At 46.6% G+C, this 20,404-nt stretch overlaps 1 protein-coding gene across 6 annotated transcripts in view; it reads right to left on the reverse strand.

Moving 5' to 3' along the window:
- LOC121106313 overlaps nucleotides 1-14,092 on the reverse strand; it is a 40,362-nt gene extending 26,270 nt beyond the window's left edge. For 2 of the 6 annotated variants that reach the window (XM_040645400.1, XM_040645403.1), the window contains exon 1: nucleotides 11,415-12,021. The gene's annotated coding sequence lies outside the window, so the exon portion shown is untranslated. Of the gene's footprint in view, nucleotides 1-11,414; nucleotides 12,022-13,836 lie in introns of those variants that run through there. The other 4 variants (XR_005838933.1, XR_005838934.1, XR_005838936.1 and 1 more) reach the window with 4 other exon arrangements.
- Between the last annotated feature and the right edge of the window lie 6,312 nt (nucleotides 14,093-20,404).

Genomic DNA, 20,404 nt, shown 5'->3' on the forward strand with positions numbered 1-20,404 from the left:
GTTTCCAGTTTCTAACGATTACAAATAATGCTGACAAACATCTTTGGTATACGCCCTTCCCTGCATTTCTGATCATTTCGCTCAGCTACATTCCTCTAAATGAAATTACTGTGTCCAACATGCACACATTTGCCTTCAAGGCTTTTGGAACACAGGAAAACAGCTGTCTGTCCAAGCCTGTGACTTCGTGGGTCAAGGAAGAACTTGTTGGGCCCTCCCCTGATGCGAATGCAACATTTGGTCCTACGTTCTTACCAGGGGTATCTTCACCCTCTGCCCACCTTTCCACCCAAGCACAATTAGGACTCCCCGTACTTACAGGGTGCTGTGATAGATACAGGACATCCAAAGGCAAAACAGCTGCTAGTAGGGAAAAGGTGAGGAGGGGCACAGAAATGCTGGCATTTACGAAGCGCTTTTCCTCCAAAGGGCTCAAAGGTTTTCAGAGATATGGTCTCATTAATCTTCACAAGTCTGTGATTTTTCTTTCTGACACAGACCCAAACCGACACTGTATTTGTTGGTGTGTATTTGTGCATTCGCTGTGCTCCTGCTTTCTCGATATTCCCTAAAATGGCTTTTGTATTTGGGACTTCTGATTCGTGCGAGGACAAAAAGTCCCAAACTGCGTCTACTTATCGCTTACGCTTAAAACTCATGGGAAGACAGGAGCGAGGACGGTTAGTCCCATTTTAAAATGAACAGAGAAGCTTAGTAACCCAGCACAGGGTGTCCCTGCCAAACTGGGGGTTCAGGGCAGAAGCCCTCAGTGAAAGCTGCACACCAGGCAGGTTACTTTCTTTCAAAGTTGCTTGCTTTCACCTTTTTGCAAAAATACATCTACAACTTCTGACCCTGTAGACATTTTTTGAAAGGAATTGTGATAGAGCAATGGGTCCTCCAAAGATGATCACATCCTACCATCAAAACCAATCGTCAATAAATTACCTCACAAGAGGGGTAGACCTTGCAGATGTGATTAAATTAAGGACACTGAGACGGGGAAATGATCCTGGATTATTAGGTGTTATCACAAGGATCCCTAGAAGAAGGAGGCAAAGGATACCCTCCTTTGAGGGTAAAGAAAGTGAAAAGACAACCCAAGAATGAGAGGAACTATCTGCAAATCAAAAGTCTGTTAAGGGATTAATATCCAGAATATGTAAAGAACTCTGACAACTTAACAACAAAAAGACGAACCACTCAATTAGGACATGGGCAAAGGGCTTGAATAGACATTTCTCCAAAGAAGATATACAGATGTCCAACAAGCACAGGAAAGGATGCATCTGATCCCGAGTCATTAGAGAAATACACGCCCACAAGGAGAGAGCATTTCACACCCACTAAGATAACTGGAATCAAAAAGACAGCCAATACCAAGCGTCAGCACGGATGTGGAGCAATTGGAACCCCTGTCCATTGCTGGTGGGAATGGAAAGTGATGTAGCTACTTAGGGAAGACAGTCTGGCAGCCTACTTTTAAAAAAAATGTAAACATAGAATTTTCACATAATCCCAGAATTCCACTCCTAGATATAAACCCAAAAGAATGAAAAACAGGAACTTAAATACCTGTACTCCAGTATTCATAGTGGCATTATTCACAATAGTCAAAACACGGAAATAGCCCAAGGTCCATCATGAGATGAACAGATACACAAATGTGGTATGTATATGTATGCATAATGTATATAGAGTGGAATATCATTCAGCCGTGAGAGGAAGGAAATTCTAGAACATGCTACAGCTCAGATGACCCCTGAAGACTTTATGCTCGGCGAAATCACCAAACACAACGGACAGATCCTCCAGGACTCCGTCTACATGGAGTGTTTAGAACGGCAAATTCATAGAGGCAGCAAGTGGGTCTGCAGTCACCATCAGCTGGGGGAGGAGGGAATGGGGTTATGGCTTAACGGGTACAGAGTTTCTACTTGGGTAGGGAAGGGTTTTGGAAATCCTGGTGATGGCCGCACTACCTTGTGAATGTGATTCATGCCACTGAATTTACACTTTTAAAAAATGGTTAAATGGCCAGTTTTGTGTTATAGGTATTAAACGACAATGGAGATAAAGAGGGAGGCAAGAGGGCCAAAGTCAGAAAAAAGAGACCTGAGGACAGAAGCCGAGACTGGAACAGTGCACTTTGTGATGGCGGAGGGGCCAGGAGCCAAGGAATGTGGGCAGCCTCGAGAAGCAGAAAGAGCTAAGAAAACAGATTCTCCTCTGGAGCTCCCAGAAAGAAAGCAGTCCTGCCTATACATCTGGATTTCAGTCCCCTAAGACTCCTTTCGGACTTCCGACCTCCAGGACTACATGATAATAAATCTGTGTTGTTTTAAGCCGCCAGGTCTTCGAAGATGTGTTACAGCAGCAATAGGAAACAAGTGCACGGATGTAAAACCTTGTCCCTGTATTATCGTTCCTGGACCACGATACACTAATTCACTTTGTAGTTGACCCACGTGAATTTTTTTTTAAGATTTTATTTATCTGAGAGAGACAGAGAGAGAGAGGGAGAGAGAGAGAGATAACGAGTGGGGGAGGGGCAGAGGGAGAGGGAGAAGCAGACACCTTGCTGAACAGAGGGCCCAATTCAGGGCTTGATCCCAGGACCCTGAGATCACGACCTGAGCCGAAGGCAGACACTTAACTGACTGAGCCACCCAGGTGTCCCGATCCATGTGACTCAGCAAAGAGCACTAGAGTTGGGTCCAGTGCCGATAACCGGCAGGAGGGGCTACTCCATGCATGACCAGCCTGCGATCAGTCAGTGGCGTCCTCTTATGAGAAGGTAGGTTGTGGAATGGATTCAGTTAATGATAGCCCAAAGAAAAATAATTCTACAAATACAGCCCTGAAAATTCATTCATGTTTCAACTGTATAATTTATGGAAATTATACCTGCATGTAGGGCCCTCATTCCTGTGTCCACTGCCTCCTGGGTCTTGCCTTCTGCACCGGCCCCGCCTCCCACCACACTGCTCCCCTGAGGGCTGGAACCAGGTCTCAGTAAGCTTGGCATCCACAGCACAGAATTTACATTTTCATCCTTGTATCCAATCGTGGAATGAAAGGCTTTCTACTTGAGCATCTCCCAGGTGGGGAGACAACATGCTGAAGAATATCCTAAAAGATCGAAAAAACCAGGATGCCTAGAGGATGTCCACATCCCAACAAGTGACACGTAGAGACCTAAGAGCATTAACTTCCAAGAGCCTACAGAACCCCGCTATTTGGCCCCAGCGTCTCTCTCCAACATCTCATATTATGGTGACTCTCTTAAAACACTGACCTGCAGCTGGTTCCAATTCCTCACATTCTCTATGCTGAATTCCAACGCGGCCTCTTATCCGTTTACCATCTGTACATGACTCTGCTCTATGAACTCGGTAACTGCCAAGCAGGTTACAGACGGGTGCCTCGGGCTCAGTTCCCTGAGCTCCACACCAGGGGCTGCAGACGTCTCTCCCGGGGTGACACTGGGCGGGGTCAAGGGCTCTGCTGGTGGGGGGCTGTCAGCCATGGTCCACACCGAGCCTCGAGGTCCGTGGTGGAGGCTATGGATTCGGACGATCCCAGACATGCTCTTTTTCATTGTGGGGATAGACACCTAATAACCCAGGAGGAGCGGAAACCAGGTGGGACACTAGAACAGGTCTCCAGATCACTTTTATTTTTTTTTTTCTAATTGCAGAAGGGGCATTGTGTACTGTAAATACTGTGGAAACTAGAGAAAAATACAAAGAAAAAAATGCGAATCATCCGTACTCCAGACATCTTGAGATAACTGCTGTCCCTTTCCTGGCACCCTCTAAACTCTTACCCTGCCTGGTCTTTGTTCACAGTCCTGTTATATTACTACTACTACACCACTACTTATTGGCTACCTCAGTTGAACATAAAGTCCACAAAGACAGGGAATTTGTCTCTGAGGTAGGGCTGAACAGACTGACACAAAGGAAGGTCAAGGGCATGAAGGCACTAAGGAGTCAAGTGCAAAATTAAGGCATCTGAGTGGGTGGTTAATTGATTCTCCAGATCACCCCATTCCTCATCTACAGGTTTGTCTTGCCTTAAAAAAGTTGCCATCAGGGCACCTGGGTGGTTCAGTCAGTTAAGCGTCTGCCTTCAGCTCAGGTCATGACTTCAGGGTCCTGGGATCAAGCCCTGCATTGGGCTCCACGCTCAGCATGGAGTTGCTTGTCCCTGTCCCTCCCCCTCAGCTCCTCCCCCTGGTCCTGCGTGCACTCTCTCTCTCCCACCCCCTCAAATAAATAAATAAATCTTAAAAAAATTTTTTTGACAGCACCTGATGTGACCTAGTCCAACATGCCTCCACTTTTTGTCAACGTTTTCCTGACTGTCCATCCAAACTGTCACTGTTCTTCTCAGGAACAAGCATCCTCCTTCCTTCCCATGGCTCCTTCATCCATGTGCTCATGTTCTTAATGGCGGCCCTTCCACCCTCCCCAGGGTTCCACTCGACCACTTATCTCCTCTCTGCGCATATCTTCAGTCTTCCCAGATACATTAATTACTTCCCTTCTTTTTATGACTGTCCCCAAACTACCCAATCCTAAAAATTACCCTCCTTCCCACTCCTGCTAGCCTACCCATCCCATCTCCTGCCTTCTCTTCACACCAATCTGATTGAAAGAGTGGTTTACACCCGTTTTCTCCACTTCCTACCCACCCACTCCTTCCTTAATCTCCTGTTACCTAGTTTCTATCTCAACCCCAAGACTGCCAATGACCTAGTTGCTCTGTCTGAAAGCCTTCACTCAGCTCATCCTTCCCCACCTCTCCACCTTTGTAGCCTCTTACATGGTCAACCGCCATTGTCCACCGTACAACAACCAGCAAGACCCATCTCCCTGACACTCTTTCCTTCCCTCTCTNNTCTATTCCGTCCCCCCAGACATCCTGCCCACCAATGACAACTTAACCTTTCTAAGGTACAACTGTGTTATGGAAGATTAATTTAATTCCTTTCTACGGTGACCTCAGTCAATTAGAAAAAAGTGTTACACATACCGGGTCAGGATTTTAGCAAGGCGTTAAATAAGTCTCTCATCCTTGGAGAGAAGTTTGAGAAGTGCTCTAAACCATAACACAGAAGCTTTTCAGAAGACCTTTCACCGATGCAGACAAGGCAGGTCCAGAGTGAGCGCTGACCAGCTTTATCCCCTAGCACCTGTGGGAAAGTGGGCAAGACACTGCCGCCGTCAATAGTTTCTGTGGCTCTGAACGCAGCAAGTGCTCAGGAATGTCCTGCAAACTTACCCAATGTGTTGCCTCACCTCTCCTCGTCCTTCCAAATGTACCTTTAGTGCAGCGAGGGCCACAGTGAGGCACGGTGGGGCCAGCCTTCTGATTTATCATGTACTCAGCCCCGAACCAACCCTGGGGGAAGCCATTGGTCTACAATACCCACAAAGCAATACCCACAACGGTCTCCAGCACCCTGGCTGCCTCATCGGCTCCTGTCCTCTTAACTCAGTCTTTCCTGTCCAGTGTCTTATCCTCTGACTGCTGAGAAGTACCCCCCTCTCACACCCCTCCTCTCCTCCTGCCAGGGAGCAGTCACGATACACGGGCTCGCTTAGGACCAGATTACGTGCTTACCTTATCATTGCAACATCATTAGCATGCAGGAAGGGCCCTATTTCCAGGGAGCAGGGTACCTACACCACACAGGGTCCATGATACCCTCTCCTCCATTCAGTCCGACGGCGTTTAGTGCTCTCACTGTCGTGTGGTCACAAAGGCACTCACCACAGCCACCCCCTCCTGATCATATCTGTTTCTCCACCACACCTTGCTGACCTGTGACAGACCTTAACTTTACTCACTTACCACCTTCTGTTTCTACTGACCAGCCCCCAAACTCCCCTTCTGCAGAGCAGCACATTTCCCCTACCCAGTGCTATCCAATGGGATCATTAAGGGTTTCAGCGTAGGTAAAATTAATCTATCTTGGCAAACGGTATCCATTACAATGTATATGAGCAAGGAGGAGAAATCTATGGCTGATTTTAAAGTTATAAAATCTGACCTTTGCTCATCATTGCTGGGAATGCATCTGGGGACAGCAAGTTTTAACCCCTCTTAATCACTTTGAACTTATGAACAAACGGACTTACGGACAGCTTGTTTGTAAGCAGAGGCACGTTGCCATGATTAAGTGGATTAGTAACTGGTTGAACAACGTTACTTAGAGGTACGGGTTGGTAGACCCATGTCAATATAAAACAGAGTCTTTAGAGCTTGGCTAGTCTCCATTTCTGCCCTCTTTCTACCTCTCCAATTGTGAAGGGATGAGCAAATCTATGCCAAAGATTGTTCTTAAGAATCAGGGTTCTGGGCACCTGGGTGACTCAGTCGGTTAAGCATCTGCCTTGGGCTCACGTCATGATCTTGGGGTCCCGGGACTGAGTCCCGCATCAGGCTCCCTGCTCAGCAGGGAGCCCGCTTCTCGCTCTCCCTCTGCCTCCCAACTCCCCCCTGCCCCGCTCATGCATGCTCTTGTGTTCTCTCTCTCAAATAAGTAGAATCTTTAAAAAAAAAAAAAGAATCAGATTCTTATACAAATACAAAATAAACAAACATATGTCCATCAATTAACTATTCATTAATTAATGATGGAGGAAGTAAAATATTATAGCTGTGTCCGAAGACACACACACCTGAAAGCCAACAGAAATGCTGAAATAAACTTGCTAATAGAATAGATTCAAGACCGGTGGCCTCTTTCACAGGGTGGAAATCAGTGGCACAACCACCAGACAAAATTCATTTGTATCTCTGTGGACAAGAGTCATTTGCATTGCAATGGGTTTTCTACAAATTCCAGTTGCAACGTAGTTCAGTCTGAAACAGTGGAAGACACAGAACTCGGTAAAACCAGGCAACCCAGAAGCCCATGCTAGCTGATACCCAGCCATCCTTTGAAAGAGCCTCGGTGACCACTTTGCCCGTTTCAAGGCCTTTCATGATCGTCCCCAACACTAAGAGGAGACTTAATCGTCATAAAGCAATCTGACATTGCGTGCAGGGCCCAAGTGCCGGCAGAGCGTGGGAAAGGCTGCAGCTCAGCAGGACTGCACGCAGGAATGACGCGCGAGTTTGAATCAGTACTATATTCAGGTTGATGGCGCTGCCAGCAAAAATCTTAGTTTGTTTCTTGTGTTTGTTGTTTTCTTCCAATTCAGGCACCATCTATAGAATGAGAGAAAGGAAGGGTCTGCTCTGGTCCGCTGAGATGGAACAACGGGATTCAAGGATGATCTAGAAAGGTACAAGGATGATCTAGAAAGGTACAAGGATGGTCTAGAAAGGTACAAGGATGATCTAGAAAGGTACAAGGATGGTCTAGAAAGGTACAAGGATGGTCTAGAAAGGTACAAGGATGGTCTAGAAAGGCACAAGGATGGTCTAGAAAGGCACAAGGATGATCTAGAAAGGCACAAGGATGGTCTAGAAAGGCACAAGGATGGTCTAGAAAGGCACAAGGATGGTCTAGAAAGGTACAAGGATGGTCTAGAAAGGTACAAGGATGATCTAGAAAGGTACAAGGATGATCTAGAAAGGTACAAGGATGGTCTAGAAAGGTACAAGGATGATCTAGAAAGGTACAAGGATGATCTAGAAAGGTACAAGGGTGGTCTAGAAAGATACAAGGATGGTCTAGAAAGGTACAAGGTACAAGGATGGGGGCTGGTGGACGAAGCCAGGAATCATCAGGCTGGAGAAGAAAAGGCTCCCATAGGAATGGGATAACTGTTCTCAAATAGGACAAATGTGGAAGAAGGCCTAGGGAGAACCTTCCTAACAGCAACCACATTTATGATGGCAACGACAATATTGATGTCTGTTGAGCTTGACTCGATGGCAGACCCTGAGCTGAGTGCTTGTTTAATGCTCACGGCCGGTAGAAAGCAGCCCCAGCCTGCACTTGGCGCACAGACGTCAGACTTCGCGCGAAACAAAGATCTTTACCTCTTCTTTCAGCTCTGAGATGACACGATTCAGTGTCACTCTGCTCCACGAAGACCTTGAGGGAATCCTATTGGCTACCCAATTAAGTAGAAATTTCCCAGCCTGCCAACAAAGGCTTTTCACAGAACGGCCCAAAGTACGCTCTCCAGGTTGGCGACCCAGAGACTACCACTGCCGCATTTCACCAAACACCCCAAAGTGTGAGGCACTTATTCAGCCAACTCTTATAATCAACGCCCCAACCTCTATACTTCTCCTGCTACCTCCTCCCCGAAGTCATTCTAGTATGTTCTTTCCTTCCTCTCCGACCCTCTCCCTCCCTGAAATAGCACTTTATGTGCCTCTTGCCACACGCTGGCAAGATTACAGTAGGCCTCAAACTCCCAGACAAGAGGTACACTTACGGGGTGCCTGGGTGGCACAGCCGGGTAAGTGTCTGACTCTTGGTTTTGGCTCAGGTCTACCTTCTTGGGTCATGAGATGGAGTCCCGCATCAGGCTCCACACTCAGCGTGGGGTCTGTTTGGATTTCTCTCTCTCCCTTTCCACCACTGCGCCCCCCCTCCCCCCGCTCTCTGTCTCTCTCTCTGGAATGAATAAATAAATCTTTAAAAAAGAAAAAAAAAAGAGGTACACTAATGGATTCTTGACTAGGAAACTGACTTCCCTACATGATTCTCCCCTAATAGTCTTTTTTTTTTTTTTTAAAGATTTTATTTAGGGGCGCCTCGGTGGCACAGCGGTTAAGTGTCTGCCTTCAGCTCAGGGCATGATCCCGGCGATCTGGGATCGAGCCCCACATCAGGCTCTTCCGCTATGAGCCTGCTTCTTCCTCTCCCACTCCCCTGCTTGTGTTCCTCTCTCGTGGCTATTGCCTATCTCTGTCGAATAAATAAATAAAATATTAAAAAAAAAAGATTTTATTTATTTATTTGACAGAGAGAGAGAGAATGAGAGAGCACTAGCGGGGGGAGAAGCAGGCAGAGGGAGAAGCAGGCTTCCCGCTGAGCAAGGAGCCCCATGTGGGACTCAATCCCAGGATCCTGGGATCATGACCTGAGCCGAAGACAGGTACTTAACGACTGAGCCACCCAGGTGCCCCAGTCTTTTTTTTTTTTTTTTTTTTAAGATTTCATTTATTTATTTGAGAGAGAGAGAGCGCGCAAGAGCGGGAGAGAGGGAGGAGAGGGAGAAGCAGACTCCCTGGCTGAGCACAGAGCCCAACAAAGGGCTGGATCCCTGCTGAAAAAGCAGACCTACCCAGGAAGCAACTGGGAATTTGTTGCTTGCTGGGTCCGTCGCACTTTTCACAGCTTTCTTCTGGAACCAGCAGCAACAGGATGCTCCTCACCCCTGAGATGGGCAGTGTCCCAGGACTCTGGCGTCCTGCCCTGCGGAAGTAGCCCGAGGAAGAGGCTGCGAGCTGCCACTCCACTACTGCCTACAGAACGATCCTGTCACGTGGGCTACGCACCCAACGCCACCATAAAGCTATGGCAATGTCGAGAAATGGAATAATACCCCCAAGGTCCCAAAGCCGGTGAGTGCAGGGTCAGGATCTAAACTCCAGCCCCTCCGACTCATAGGAACACCCTCCCGCAGACTACAGAGCATCTCCTTCTTTCGCCCTGGGACTAGCAGAAGTCTCATGTTTTCTTTAAAGTGCTGCCCTTATGCAATTTTTAAAAAAATAAATCAGTCCATTAAAAAAAAACAACTCACATTTGAACACTCTGACACTGTAATGTTAACGTACGAGACACGACAGCTTTACAAAACTCCTTCATCAAAACTACTCTTTCTCTGATTCACATTGAGAAGCACCCCTAAGGATGGAGGGCCTCCTCAGTGGCTCAGGCAGTTGAGCATCTGACTCTTGATTTCCGCCCAGGTCGAGATCTCAGGGTTGTGGGGTCTAGCCCCACATCGGGCTCCGAGCTCAGTAGGGAGCCTGCTTGAGGAGTCTCTCCCTCTCCCTCTGCTCTGCCCCCGTCTCATGCTCTCTTTCTCTCTTTCGCAAATGAATAAATAAATCTTAGAAAAAAAAAAAAACTAAGGATGGAAAAACATTAATTAATTGCTTTCAGGGATGCATTTGCCATATTTCCAAGAGTCTTCTTTTCTCCTCTTCCATTCCCAGATTTTCTCTCCATTTCTGTTTCTAGAGGTTTTATTTTAAACACTGCCAAGAGGGGCGCCTGGGTGGCTCAGGCATTAAGTGTCTGCCTTCGGCTCAGGGCGTGATCCCGGGATCCTGGGATCGAGCCCCACATGGGGCTCCCTGCTCAGCTCCCTTCTCCCTCTCCCACTCCCCCTGCTTCTGTTCCCTCTCTCACTGTCTCTCTCTCTATCAAATAAATAAATAAAATCTTAAAAAAACCCACAAAACACTGCCAAGATTTTTAATGAACCCATTCACTTTCATTCTTTCCCTCCAACAGCTTCACCGACACCGTCTTCCATCTTTGGACCCTGAGGAAGCCCACAGAGTGGTCGCAGATTGGAAAACATGGCTTCTTCCCTCAGACCACTGTCAATTCCACGGCATCCTCAAATTTTACTAAACTGAAGGAGGACATATTTATGTCCTTCCCTGTCTGTTCCCTGCAGTGACCTTACATTGAGAACATACATTCACGGGACACCTGGGTGGCTCAGTTGGTTAAGTGGCTGCCTTCAGCTCAGGTCATGATCCCAGGGTCCTGGGATCATCGAGTCCTGCACTGGGCTCCCTGCTCAGTGGGCAGCCTGCTTCCCCCTCTCTCTCTGCCCCTTCCCCTGCTTGTGCGTGTACTTTCTCTCTCTCTGACAAATAAATAAATAAAATTCTAAAAAAAAAAAAATAAGAGAACATACATTCATTTTGAATTACTCAAAAATATCAGTAAACAATTCAAGGGGTGCAAAAGGGTGTACCTTCCTGCCCTGGTGACTCGGTTTCCTACACACAGGCTACCCCTGTCACCCATTTCTTGCAGCTCATGGACTGTAAATATCATTTGCCAATTCAAACAAGAAAGGTGTGTGTAAATGGTTTACTTTGCCCTGCGGCTTTAAGCTCCTTAAAAGAAAAGCCACCCATTCAGCTCAGCAAACTTGAATTGCTACCCTACCTCCAGTCGCCACTGAAATGACACTTCTTCCTGGAAGCCTTTCCTGTCCCTCCCTATCCTGTATCAGATGATCCCCCTTCGTGCCCAGGCCACCAGGTACTTGCTGCATCGTCCATCCTGTGTCTCAAACAGATAATACGTGTTTCTTACCTCCGGGCAGGGGCCAGCACCGGGCCTGCCACATAGACTGCATTCAGGAAATATTTGCTGAAACAACATATTATCTGAATACCTATGTATATTCTGAATGATGCACTAAATCCTGAGAATGGAAAGGTAAATAAAGCATAATACCTACCGTAAACTTCCTGGCATCTTCATTTCATTCACCAAAAAAAAAAAAAAAAGCAGAACGAGAAAGATCTATTTCCACTTCTATTAAATCGACTCTGAACGGAGGTTCACTTGGCAACACAAACAGCATTTCTCATTTGCATAATCTGTCCTTCCTCTTAGTGTTACCAAGGGTTCCACCGGCTCCCTTTATGGCCAGGACGCGGCCTACAGCTCCCATTAGTCCGCGTCGGGGCGTCGGGCGAAGCAGCGCTGGCTGAAGAGTTTACCTCGTGCTGCCGTTTTCTCCAGAACCGCGTGCCCTTTACAGATAACGTCTGATAGACACTCAGCAGCAGCAGTGCGGGTTGGCGCTTTGAGGTGTCAGGGCAGGAAAGTGGTCAAAAGGCTCTGCAAAGTGCCGTCTGGGTCCTCCGCCAGCCGCCAGCCCTCCGGCAGGCTGGCAAACAGCTCGGAGCCTCGCCTGTGTGACAGGGACCAGAGGGGACCTCCGGGGCTCTCCACGCAGTCAGCCTGGGATTTGTGAGAGCCTTAACTGAGCTCCGGCATGCAAATGTCCCCTAGGCCATCTAGGGGACACCCTGAGAGGGCTCCGTATTTCTAGGAGCAGTAGTAATTCCTGTGCTAGGATGACAGTTTTGATACTCACCCTTTTAAAATTATTTTAAAACTTAAAGCTATCTTAACCATAAAATCTCGCCTGGGTAAAATGGAACACGTGCTCAGGGCAATGGCCTTGAGCCCAAATCACCTTATCCTGACAGAGTTTTTCTCACGCCCCCAATGATGAGCTTGGGCTGGAAAGTCTAGACTCCCAAGGGACAAAAGAAGCACATTCGATGGGTGCCCCTTGATTGGATTCTTGTTTAAAAAAAACAAAACAGCTAAAACGATTCTTGGCATTGCTGATAGGACGGCTCATTAGGTACCATGGAATCATTACTGGCTTTCTTAGGATGGTGGTTTTGTGGGCACATCCGGGAATGTTGTTACTCGTAGAAAATACATACTGAGGTATCATGATGTCTGCAAATGTTTCAGAAAAAGAATATCTGTGTGTGTGTGCGTGTGTGTGGGCAGGCACCTGTGTGTATACACAGAAAGAGAGATTCAGAGAAAGAAATAGAGCAAATAGATGGCGTTTTTAAAAAAATTTTCTCCGGGGGCGCCTGGGCGGTTCAGTCGGTGAAGCCTCTGCCTTTGGCTCATGATCTCAGGGTCCTGGGATCGAGACCCCCATCGGGCTCCTGGCTCAGCGGGGTGAGCCTGCTTCTCCCTCTCCCTCTGCTCCTCCCCCTGCTTGTGCTCTCTCCTGCTTACTCTCTCTCTCTCTCTCTCTCTCTCGGATAAATAAATAAAATATTTTTAAAAAATTATCTCTGAATTCCTTTTTGGCTATCATTTCAAATTTCTAAGAATGCATCAAAACCCTATGACCAAATATTGAACATTATTATTTTTTAAGTCAACAGTAAGTCTAGCTGAACGAGAAAACATTCTTTATCTTCTTTCTTACCTTTCAAGTTCTAATTTCGACCTTTAAAATCTAAATTTTCTGTCCCATCTGCTTCCTCTTAAGAAAGCCTCGAAACTTGCCCATACTAAAAATTGTATCTTTACAAAATTCTTTTCATCAGTTTTTATTTATCTTAATTTTTATCCACATCGCGATTCCCTTCCCTCCCCTTAACGGGCCTTCCTGCCTCGGGCTTTGATGAGGACCTGCCTCGCCTTCTGTTTGAGATCTCATTCTTTCCTGTGTGTTTGTCTCCATTTGGTCTTTCACGCCCATCATTTACATAGATTTCCCTCTTTCCTCTTTGCTGTCAATATTTTCCTGTTGATTCGTCTCCTGCTCTGCGCGGTAATTCAGCTCTCTGATTTGCCCTGCCTACACCCCCACTTAACTACCTCTCCATCTTTTTCATTATCTCCTACCGCCTAGACTCCTTGGAGGGGGGGCTTGGGGGGGGTTGCCGGGAGCGCAGCCCTACTTCTGTCTTCCTTTGTTCACGCAGCTCTCTAATCAGGCATGGTTTATGTTTACAGAAGTGTGTGCGCGTGCGCGCGCATTTAGGTACAGGTGCATATGTATATACGTACGGTGTATACATGTATGCACTACACACATGACACTAACACGTTTTGAACACACACACAAAATGCAAAGGCCATGGCAGAAGGAATTTTCTCTCCAAGAGTGGGAAAATGGAGCCTGCCTGCAAACAGCCCTCCACCGTCCTCTCCAGCCTCGTCTCTCTTTTTCTTTTAGGAGCCCATTGGGTTGATGAAGCGCTCCGAGAGAAGCAAGGCTGGACCCCTCGATCTGCTCACCCGAGGTTGCCCGCCTTCCGGCACCCGGCACACACCTCCCGCGGGGCGGTGCTCAGTGCCCCAGCCCCTCCCAGGGTTTCCTGTCGTTTCACCTTCTCTCTGCTTCACAGAACCCTTCAGCGATAATCCTCCTTTATTTTCCTGAACTTCTGAACTCCTCCGGATCTTTGGCAATCGGCCTTGGATTCCTTTATCTGCCCTTGGCCCGGCGGAAACTTCTGCCCACAGAGAGAAAGAAGGTCCAGTTTTCACGGATTCTCGCTTCTGACCACAAGCACTCGCCACGCTGCATTTTTCTTCTCTCCTTTTTTTCTCCTTCCTTTCCAGCTGACCAAACTTTTCCTATTCGTGTGTGTGTATACTCCTGATCCAGTGTTGTTTCTTTCCCCCTCTTTGCACTGTGGTCTCCGTGATGTGAGCCACTTAGGGGTGGGGGGGTGGGGCTACTCCAGCCTCTTCTAGTGTGACCCCGGGCAAACGGACCCATCTCGGAGCTGGCATCTCACCACCTCGCCTGGTCAGTTTCAGGCTCTCCTGTACGGGTAACTTCGCTTTGCTCTCAAACCTGGAAGGATGGTTCCACCAGCCCCCTGCCGGGGGCGGGGGGGGGGGCTGTCCGGTGCTCGGTCCACAGCCCGGTTTGGCTCCTACTTTCCTTGGCTGGCGTTGTAGTGGCTTGTGAGCCATCCTAAAATAGCCACCTTTTATGACCATGTTATTTCTCTTTTAAGACGTAAACGCAGTTTGTTTCTTGTCCTGCCTGGTGTGGCGCAATTGAGAAATTAGATCAGAGGCTCCCATTGTGATCCCTAAATATTTCTTTAAAGTTTTCTTATTTGAGTGGAGTTGACACATTCGTTTCGGGTGAACAACGTAGTGATTCATCTTCTCTATATGATGCCCCAATTTTTTTTTTTTTAAGATGTGTCATGGTATTGTCTTTCTCCGGAGGCTTAAGAACACACTTATTCTAGGAAACTAAATTTCACCAACGTGTCTTTGGGGATTACAGTCAAGAGACTTTCTCTACACAAAATTCCTGCCTTGGAATATTTTTTTCTGATGAGAAACATCCTTTCTAGATGACTAGGTGGTCAATTCTTTTCAAATCAGCCAACAGTTTGTGTCAAGTCCCTTTTACCTATGGTGAGCTTCCTTTTTTCTTATGGAAAATGAAAGAAACTAACAACATTACCACTTTGTGCCTCTTGACACTTTTCAGCAAACACGTTTTCCATTCTTCTTCCAAACCCCACCTTACCATCTGACTGTTTCTACTCACTCTTCCATTCTGAGTCTGACTACAACTCCTTAGAAGAAAGCTGTTGCCTCCTAATTCCTGTTAACATGTCCTCAGCCAAACAGTCAACGGGTATCTACTAGGCAATTCTAATGGACAGCCGTCACAAAAAATAGCTTTGGCAAATTCCTACAATGCCGGGGCACTGAATCTAGCTGTGAGGAGGTACCCTCACCTCCAGTGGCAGAAGGCAGAGCATCCCTCAGGGTCATCCACCCATGCTGTAGGGTGCATGGTATGTGGGAGGAAAAACCTTTCTTCTACCCCCTTAAGCTCTGAAAACAAGGGCCTGCAAATTAAACTAACAAACGATATATTAACAGGAGAAAAGGCACAATGTTTACTAATATTCACAGAAAGAAGTGAAACTCAAAGAGGTAGCTAGACTTGGAGGCTTATATACCTCATTTTATTTTTTATTTATTTATTTTTAAAGATTTTATTTATTTATTTGACAGAGAGAGTGAGAGAGGACACGCAGGGGGAGCAGCAGAGGGAGAAGCAGACTCCCCGCTGAGCAGGGAGCCCGATGCGGGGCTCGAGCCCAGCACCCTGGGATCATGACTACAGCCAAAGGCAGAAGCTTAACCGACTGAGCCACCCAGGTGCCCCCTTATATACCATTTTAACAAAGGAAAGGGGGTCTGGGCTTCAAGGGATGATCAACTGTAGGGAAGTGAAGGATATACACGGGGGAACAAATGGAAGATAAGTGTTATTTTAGTAACATCTGTTTATGCAGACTCATCTCAGTGCTGACTCTGTCTCCAGTGATAAGTTGCTCTCCTTTTTCTGGTACGAGAGAGGACATTGTCACAAAAGGAAACTGATGCCCTGCTTTTAGGCAGATAAGGGGAGGCCAGAGAATTCTTCCTGCATCTGTTGATCCTCAGTTGCCTTCAGCTCGAAATCATCCTTACGCCAAAGTAGCAGATTTTGGAGTGGCACATTCTGATCTCCTTCAATGGCATCCCCAGAACGTGCAACTGATGCTGACATTTTCTACTGGCGCCTTACAGTGGGAAGTGTTTTTGGTTTGGGTTTGGGTTTTAATTGAAGAATAATTAACATGTAATATTAAATTCGTTTCCAGTGTACAACATAGCGGCTCAACAATTCTACGCATGATGAAATGCTCACCGCAGTAGTGGATCGTGGAACCCTCGCGCACTGTTGTGGGGGTGTAAAGTGGGGCCGCCACCATGATGAGCAACAGAACAAAGTCTCCTCAAAAAACTAAAGATAGCTTGGGCGCCTTGCTGGCTCAGTCGGGAGCGCGTGGGACTCTTGATCTTGGGGTTGTGAATTTAAGCCCCACATTGGGGGTTGAGTTTACTAAATAAATAAATAAATAAATAAATAAAGGGAGCATTAAGGGAGGAAAAAAATCTTAAAAACAGAAGTACCATCCTATCCAGTAATTTCACTGCTGGGCATCTACCTCAAGAAAATGAAAACACTAATTCAGAAAGATACATGCACTCCTTGGCCTACTGCAGCACTCTTTACGATGGCCCAGGTATGGAAGCAACCTAAGCGTCCATGAAGAGATGAACGGATAAAGAAGATGTGGTCTATATATATATATACAATGAAGTCTCACTCAGCCATAAAAAGAATAAAATCTTGCCATTTGCAACAACATGGATGGACCTACAGGGTATTATGCTACATGAAATAAGCCAAAGGAAGACAAATAGCCTTTGATTTCACTTACGAGTGGGAAGCACTTTTCAATTATCATTTGCGTTTTTCAGTTGAGTAACCTGTGGCTTTGAGAGGTTCATCCTTTTCCTTCTCTGCTCTCACCTCCCAAGGACTCAGTCCGACCCCTTGTGCAGTTCTAAATCGCAACTCTCTTCCCTACCCACTTCGTGCACGCGGCTGCCACTGCTTTAAGAAATCTGCTCTGCTCCTTCTCTTCTTAGTGAGGGGCCCTTGGTTTCTCCTGCTATCCCCAAGAAAGAACCAAAGACACTGAAGAAGAGGGGCGCCTGGGTGGCTCAGCCAGTTTAGCGGCTCCCTACTTAGCGGGGAGACTGCTTCTCCCTCTCCCTCTGCCCCTGCACACCACTCGTGCTCTCTCTCTCTCTCAAATAAATAAAATCTTTTAAAAAGAAAAAGAAAGAAAAGCAAAGAAGCCAAAGAAGAAACCCAAAGGTAACTCAACTCTTGCAGCCGGCGTCTAGAACCCATACCCTTGGCTCTCCAGTTGCCCGTGTCCGGGGGTTCAACCCCAAGCTAGCTTTTGTGACCACCTCCTGTGTGAGCTCTCAAGCGTCCCTCCAAATCTAAACCCCATCCTCACTGCCCTAACGTCCTGATGACGTTTCAGCTAACTTGTCATACACTGGAGGTTTCCCCCAGATGTCTCTAGATGCAGAAATTTGAGCACTTCTGGGCAGAAGTAAGCTACGGACCCATGGGATCATATATTTTTAGAGTCGGAATAGCCCTAGGGCGGAGTGTTTTTTCCCCATCGTGACTGCAGGCTGTGCGGTGTAGTTACTGGTGAGAACAGTAGGTAGGTTGACCGTTCACAACAGTGGTGCAAGACAGGCTTCAAACAGAAATCTAATCCATTCAGAGGCTTTAATCATATTTATCTATTTTCTTCTGCCAATAATCCCTGATAGTGCCCAGATGTCATGATCCTCCTTGAGTGGAATTAAATTAGAATGGCTTACATTATCTGATTAATTAGAGTCGGCTTTGACTACAGTGACCAAAAGGTCCAATCTTGTTAGGGCAGCCCAGCAGCTGTGGTTACATGACATGGCGAAGGGCTGGTAGAGACCGTTGGTCTAGTGCAGAGTAAGTAATTAATTTTGCTTACAAAATATTAGCAGGGTAACTCAACAGAATACTATTCAGCCATGAAAAGGAACGAAGAACTGAAACACCCTACCACATGGACGAACCTTGGAACATTACGCCAAGTGAAAAGAAGTCAGATACAAAAGGTCACATCCCGTATGACTCCATTTATAGGAAATGTTCAAAAGAGGGGACTCTACAGAGAGGGCCAGCAGATGGGTGGTTGCCAGGAGCTGGTGCGGGGGATGGGGAGTGACTGCTTAATGGGTGTGGAGCTTCTTTTTGAGGTGCTGAAATGTTTTGGAGTTACACAGACGAAGTGTTTGTGCAACACTGAGAATATACTGCATGCGACTGAACTGTTTACTTTAAAATGGTTAGCTTTACGTTACATGAACTTTACTTGGATCAAAATACACAGAGAGAGGGGCACCTGGCTGGTTCAGTTGGTGGAGCCCGCGACTCTTGATCTCGGTGGTAAGTGTGAGCCCCACAGTGGGTGTACAGATTACTTATGAATAAAATCTTAAAAAAAAAATAGAGAGAGAGACACAGAGAGACAGACCCAGAGATAGGGAGCAAAAGCCAATCTCCAGGTTCCATGGATCACATTGGGCCAGTAATCCACATGTCCAATGTTACGGGTCTACACCCATACCCACATGCCCTATTGATGAGGGGGTGAGGGCTGGAGAGCAGATATGCCAGCCAGGGTCATACAATCGAACTTAGAACCCTAGCTTCCCCGTTTCAGGGCTGGTCCCTTTCCACTATTTTAACCAGGGGAATAATTGTTTCAGTCCTGGAGGTCATGGCTTCAGTAACTGCTTCCCGAGTGCCTGCAAAACGCCTGACGCTGCAACCCTGTTCACTTGAGATCACGGTTAGCTTAACCAGCCCTGTCTCCCCGGCACAGACCCACCACATTGGTCCCCTGGTAACCACCTGTTCTGATTTGGATCTGTAATTTTTGTGTTAGTCCCTTAATAGGTCCAAGTGGCTTAAATTTTGAAACTGTTACCATACGACTTAAAAGCATTGTGTGTGTGTTTAAAATAATCAGGAGACTATTAAGAGTAAACACACATTTGGGGTACCTGGAAGGCTCAGTCTGTTAAGTGTTTGTCTTTGGCTCCTGGGATGGAGCTCCCAGTCAGGCTCCTTGCTCTGCGAGGAGTCGGCTTCACCCTCTGCTCCTCCCCTCCTTGTGCATGTGCACGCGCTCTCTCACTCTCAAATAAATAAATAAAATCTTTAAAAATAAATAAATAAATAAATAAATAAATAAATAAATAAATGCAGTGCAGTACTATAAATTTTCTCTGCCTTGTGATTTTCTTAATATCATCTTCTCTCTAGCTTACTTTATTGTAAGAATACAGTCTATAATACATACGAGATACAAAATACGTGTTGATCGACTGTTTATAATATCGGTACGGCTTCCGATCAACAGGAGGCTGTTAGTAGTTAAGTTCTGAGTGAGTCAAAAGTGATAGGCAGATTTTGGACAGTGAGGGGGGCACCCCCATGTTGTTCAAGTGTTCCCTGTACTAAGGTGCCTATCGCACCACTGGCCTGTGACCTAGTGTTTTATTTTTCTTTTCTTTTTTTTTCTAAGATTTTATTTATTTACTTGACAGAGAGAGAGAGCACAAGCAGGGGGAGCAGCAGGCAGAGGGAGATGGAGAAGCAGACTCTGCTGAGGGGGGAGCCCGATGCGGGGCTCAATCCCAGGACCCTGGGATCATGACCTGAGCCGAAGGCAGACACTTAACTGACTGAGCCACCCAGGCGCTCCTTACCTAGTGTTTTCCAACATGCAGATAGTTTGGGTGTTCCCCCTGCCCCTCAAAATCTTTGCCAACTTGATCCTAACGCTTACATTATTTTGACTGAAGGAACAGACCGTCATTCTATAATTAAAGCTAAGGTCTAAAACATCAATACACTGAAGGAGGTGACATAGCTTAAAAATATCCTAAACACAGGCAAATAAAATACAGATAATTCAGGCTTCCTCCAAATTAAAAATGTTTGTGCTTCAAAGGATGCCGTCAGGAAAGGGAAAAGATAATTCATGGAATGGGAAAGAGTATCTGCAAATCTGATATCCGATGAGCGTCTAGTATCCAGAACACACAAATAACTCTTAACAACTCAACAGTGAGAAGGCGAACAACCCAGCTGAGAAATGAGCAACAGATTTGAAGAGACATTTCTCCCAAGAAGATATGCAATGAAATAAACACACAAAAAGACCTTCAACATCATCCGTTACTACGGAAACGCAAGCGACGACCAGGAGATACTACTTCCCACCCATGAGGACGCCTATAACCCCGAGACAGACCATCACCAGTGCCTGTGAGGATGTGGAGAACCTGGAGCTCTCCCGCGTTGTTGGCGGAAATGTAAAACGGAGCAGTCCCTTTCTTTGGAGAACAGTTCCTCAAAAAGTTCAACACATGACCCAGAAATTCCACCCCGAAGTATATAACCAAGAGAAGCGAAAACATATGTCCACATATGTACAGAAAGAA

The sequence above is a fragment of the Ursus maritimus genome, unplaced genomic scaffold, assembly GCF_017311325.1.
Source record: "Ursus maritimus isolate PB19 unplaced genomic scaffold, ASM1731132v1 scaffold_31, whole genome shotgun sequence".
NCBI lineage: Eukaryota > Metazoa > Chordata > Mammalia > Carnivora > Ursidae > Ursus > Ursus maritimus.